The following is a 6,000-nucleotide window of genomic DNA, read 5'->3' on the forward strand; positions in this document are numbered from 1 at the left end:
TCATAAGACATAATTGCAAATGATATTCTAAAGTAGATTTGTGAAACGTGTGATCTAAATTATAAATTAGTTGGAAGTGGTTATGAAACCTTCATTGGGTCTAAGAATTAAGGGTCCGTGTTCATGCACTCAGTGATTTTATTGAACACCTACTATGTGTGGCACACAGAGATGAATAAGACATGGTTTCTCATATTTACTCTTCCCCTCAGCTTCACTCACTTCAGCTAGAAGTTCCAAGTTGGTCCACTGCTTTTTTACAAGCTTCTCCCCTCCCCACCTCCACCAAATGAAGTCAGTATTTTGAAATATTTCCATTGGTTTGATCAATATAACATCCATAACCAGATCTCACTGGGGGTAGAAATTATACAACTATTTGCCAAATTTCCAAGTTCCTTTCTGTAATAGAGGTTCGCTCTCAGTTTTACTTTCCCATCTTAGAAAATTGACCTGTATTTTTGGCTCTGGGTCCCATAGCAGAAAAGAAAGCTTCTAATTCATTCTGTTGGTGTTTTGAGTTCCTGAAGTATTTGCAGTGACTTTCATCCAAGTATCTCAGGTATTTCTTCTTTGTCACACATTTCAATGAAGAAATGAGAAAGAAAACTGTTATTGGTCTTAGTCTATCAGAGTTTTGTAATTACACTATAAAAAGTCAGTTTTATATGTTATGCTTATGACAAAACACGGTACCTAGTATTGAGTCTTGTATTTGAGCTCTGTTAAGGATTCCTTGGTAGACCTGAGGCGAACATGGCAATTGCCATCGTGATGTGTCTTGGCCCTAACCCTGCCATTGGCTATGATCCAATTTGTTTCTAGGTCAAAACCCATAACCAATCTGAAAACAAATGTTATAATCACTCTTTACATTTGCAAACTCTACAGAGGGAAATATCAAGCCTCTTGGGAAATAGGAGAGAGCAAAATGACTGCACAGAAACCACGGTTTCTCCATCCTCATTCACAAATTAAATGTAGATTGTTCTAACCATTGCATTTCCCAGCAACCCCTGAACCCCAAGTTGTGTGATTAAGACATGGTTCCCAGTGCAACCACTCTCTGATAGATATCTACAGACCAAACTGGTCTGCTCCAGCCTGTTTCTGAGTCAGGTAACTGAGCTGCTCTTTCTGTTTCAGATCTGTTTATATTGCAAGGACAACCCTCATGTCACATATTAAAAGAATATAAAGAAAAGCATATTTGCACTTCATAAGAGGTTGGATGCAGAAAACAATTCTGCTGTGTGAGAGCTGCAGTCATTCCATTATTCACTGAAAAAACATTTATGCAGGACCCATTGGCCAAGCGCTTTCAATGGCTTGAGGAAATACAGTCCTTAAATAAACTCACAGTTAGTGGAGAGAACCAAATACCAGACATGCTAAATAAGCAACAGTTATCAGACCTGTCATTAAGAGATGCACAGCCTGCCATGGGAAGGAGACACAGATCTGAGGGGAAGCTCACATAAGTCTTGCTAGAGGGGAGGCCTTTGTTTCCCTACAGAGAAGGTGTATGAGCGCTCCATACAGAGGAAATGGTACATGCACTGGTGCAAAACAATGGCACAGCATTGCAAGGACAGTCAAGAAATTCAGTGTGGTTGGCATTTTTGTTTACCTATAGCAAAGTAAGGCACGGGTGACAGTATGAAGGGCTACGCTTAGGAGTTTGCTCTTCATCTCCCTCAAAAAAAAAAAAAAACAGGGAACATTTTATAGGATTATTTTCTTCTATCTCCATGGAGTGCTGGCCTGGCCAGCAACCATGAGATCTGAGACAGCTTCAGCTACAGCTTTATATCAGTCATCTATTGTTGCATAACACATTACCCAAAAACGTAGCACCCTACACAGCACAGTTTTTGTTTCACAGTTTGTGTAGGTCAGTTGGTTGCCTCTGGCCCAGCTGAAGGGACACTAGAGAGATGGAAGGATGTGCTTTCCTGCTCATCCATGCAGTTGACCTCCCCCAGGATGAGTAATTCAAGGGAGAGCAAGAGGCATGCACTCAGGATGAAAGACACCCAACACAGAAGCCGCACATTTTTGTAACTCAATCTCAGAAGTGAATTACCATCACTTTGCCATCTTCTCTTTGTTGGAAGTAGGTCCCTTGGTCCAGCCCACAGTTAAGGGAAGAGTATTACCCAGGCTGTACATCCACAGAAGGCAAGGCACAGGGGTAGTCTGAAGTTCTTGCATGTGGCTGGCAACATGATACTATACCACCACAGTAGGGAGGGCAGTGATAACATCTTTTAATTACATCAGTAATTTCAGGTAGCATTTATCGTGCATTTACTAGAATCTAGGTATCCTGTCTATTTATTTATTTTCTGTTCTGGTTTGCTTTGTGGGTTGAGCTACAGAAGTACAGTATTTAGTTCCTATAACAACCACATGAGATAGGAAGTATTGTCTTCATTTTACAGTTGAGGAAATTGTAATCAATTTGCCGGAGGAACAACAGCCAGCAAATCTTAAGGTGGTGGTTGGAAGGGGGATTCAGACCTGACTCCACTATGTCTCTCTCTAAAACCTGCTCATTTAACCACTGTGCACACAACCTCCAATATCCCATATGCTTCTGAGAACCTACTGTCAACTAGAGTCCTCTTTGGACTTTGGAACGAGGAATAACTTCAACGATGCTCGAAAGGGAGAAACATAATATTTCAAAGAAAAATGTCAAACAAGACCTTATGACAGTGATTCCATGCCCTGAAAACTAGAGCTCCTAGCACTAACTGTGTTACTATTCCTAAACAGTACAGAAAATTGCCCATGCACAAATGGAATCACAGGCTTGCAGTTCTGAGCCTGCAGTACATGATCTCACCCTGGTTCACGACACCACCCTATTGACTTTTGATGTTCCAAGTGGCATTGTGAAGCCAACCAAACATGCAACTCTAGACAAAACTAGTCTTGTATTAAGGCCAATGCTCTGAAAGGAGGACACACAATACACAGAATTTTCATTCAAAATTCAATACAAAAATCAAAATTTGACACCACAGCAAATAAACATCAAAATATGTAGAGTTCCCAAAAAGTGGTCATTGGTGATGAGCTGTAAAAGAAAATCTATTTTTACCAAATGGTTGAGAAGCTATGAATGCATGGGGTAAGAGAGCAAGGAGACACAGGCTCCACTTGCTGTGGTTCAAAGGGGAAACATGTTCAAATGTGTTCTGTAACAGTAGCTCTTGTTTTTATTCATTCCAAGGAACTTAAAGTACTTTGTGGAATTACTTTATGACTAAGAGGTAGAAGGAGATGGGTTTTGTTCTTGTTTGTTTGTTTGTTGTTGTTTTCAAGACAAAGTCTCACTCTGTCACCCAGCCTGGAGTGCAGTGGTGCGATCTTGGCTCACTGCAACCTCCACCCCCCGAGTTAAAGCAATTCTCCCGTCAGTCTCCTGAGTAGCTGGGATTACAAATGTGTGCCACCATGGCTAATTTTTGTATTTTTAGTAGAGACAGGGTTTCACCGTGTTGGCCAGGCTGGTCTCAAACTCCTGACCTCAAGTGATCCGCCCGCCTCAGCCTCCCTGTGTGCTGGGATTACAGGCGTGCGCCACCGCGTCCAGCCAAGATAGGTATTATTATTACTCTTTTGGGTATAGAAGCTGACTCTTCCTTCCTATTGGTCCCCACCAGTCATCCAATCTCTGAGCATAGCACAACCACTCCATTCCAGGAGCTTGTTTGGACAGCTGGGGTGAGCTCATGAGGAAGACACGTCCGTGAGACACTCACCCTCTGTGGAGGAGATGAGTCATGATATGGAAGGGCAGGTGTCGCAAAAAAAACACTGCAAGAACACAGACACGAGAGGGAAGGATTTTTCCAGAATGTACTAGAAAAGGTTGACAGGGGAGATGAAATCTAAGCTGGACTCTGAAGGATGGGTAGAGGGAAAGGGAAACCAGGAAGAGGGAACAGCATGTGTGAAGCTGTGGGGGAGTAAAGAAGTCTGTGGTCTCTGAGGAGCACTCAGTAAAGACAGGGTCAAACCTCCATCCACACGCTGGCCCCTCTCAAGCCACCATGTCTCACTTCAGTTCAGCAAAGCATACACCTTGCTGCATTTGGCCTTTTGTGTTTAGACAATGTCTGTGACCCCCTGAAATGTGTGCACTGAAAACTACTCCCCAGTGTGGTGGAGTTAGGAGGTGAGACCTTCGGGAGGTGATGAGGGCACGAGGTGAATCCCTCGTGAATGGGGTTAGCGCCGTTATATCAGAGACCTCAGAGAGCTCTCTTGCCCCTTCCACCACATGAGAACATAAAAAGGATGCACTGTCCGTAAACCAGGAAATGACCCTCAACAGCCCCTGAATTTGTGGGTGCCTTGATCTAGGACTTCCCAACCTCCAAACTGTGAGAAATAAATTTCTCTTGTTTCTAAGGCACCCCATTTATGTTATTTTTGTTCCAGCAGCTGATCCGGTTCGGCTGTGTCCCCCGCCAAATCTCATCTTGAATGCTGGGTCCCATAACCCCCCTGTGTCATGAGAGGGACTCAGGGGAAAGTGACTGGATCATGTGGGCGATTTCCTCCATGCTGTTCTCGTGAGTGAGTTCTCATGAGATCTGATGGCTTTATAAGCATCTAGTATTTGCCCTGCTTGCACTCATTCTCTTTCCTGCCGTCCTGTGGAGAGGCGCCTTCCACCATGACGGTAAGTTTGCTGAGGCCTCCCCAGCTATGCAGAACTTCGAGTCAATTAAACCTCTTTGCTTTATAAATTATCCAGTCTCAAGTATTTCTTCACAGTAGCATGAGAACAGACTAATACAGCAGCCCTAACAAAATGAAGACAGTTTGATCACCACCACTGTCTTTTAGTTTAGTTTTTGTTTTGATAAAACGCTTGCCTATTAGAATTACATATTGAGGTCCCATGGGTGGTGTATGCAGGCCTTAAGCCACAGAGAAAACTTCAATTTTTCTCAGAAAAGACATTTTGCAGGGTTGTAATATGTTATTTATTTTGCTTCCAGATATCAGCGGTGCTCCATGGCTTTCCCACTACTCCTTTATTAAAATCCCATCCCTAACAATTTCACTCCTGCTGGGTGAGTGCCAACACAGGCACTTACCTGGGGTGCCCATTTCGGGTCAGCCTCCTAGGAACTTCTATAATCACAAACGCATAACACAGAGCAGGTGTCTCTTTAGATTACCCAGTATCAGCAAATGCTTTTCTTTTTTTAACTTTAATTTTAGTAAATAAGAGAAGGAAAAAGAACAAATCCATGAAATATAAAAATAATTTCTCAACAGAAAGTATCTTTTCCCTGGAAAATAAACACCAATGGGTTTATTACCAGCCATCCTTCAATTTTGGGTCATTTTGCCACATAAAACATTAAATGATTCCTCCTTTTGAAAACTATTCTTACCATTAACTTAATGTAAAAAAAAAATCTGAAGGATAAAATTAGATTTAGTGATATATAATATTTTTTTCCCAGTTACTGATAGTCCGCATTTAAAAAAAAAATCAAATAAAACTGAAAGTACCCAAACAAGATAATAATGCTCTTAACAGAAAACTAGACTTATGTACAGACATGAAAAGTGATGCAAGGAAGTTGGTAAAGAAGGAGAGAAAGAAGGCAGTTGAAAGTTTCCATTTTGGTTTAAAATTATTTATAAGATTTATGTGTTCATAAATTAATTATCTTAAACCTGAGGAAAATTATTTAACAGTGGTTATTTCTGGGTGATATGAGAGAATTTCACTTTTTTATATTACAGACTTCTATGTTTAAATCTTTGTATATATATTTTAATCTTTTCATAATAAGCACATGCTTCTTTTATAGTTGGAAAAAATCAATAAATAAACAAACACTTTTATCGTCTACCCCTCATAAGTATTGTATGCCTCTCTTATAGGCTGAGACTAGATAAGATTTCTCCAGCACTTTCAAAAGTCATTTCCTAGGCCAGGTGTGGTGGCTCACACCTGTAATC

The sequence above is a fragment of the Macaca thibetana genome, chromosome 17, assembly GCF_024542745.1.
Source record: "Macaca thibetana thibetana isolate TM-01 chromosome 17, ASM2454274v1, whole genome shotgun sequence".
NCBI lineage: Eukaryota > Metazoa > Chordata > Mammalia > Primates > Cercopithecidae > Macaca > Macaca thibetana.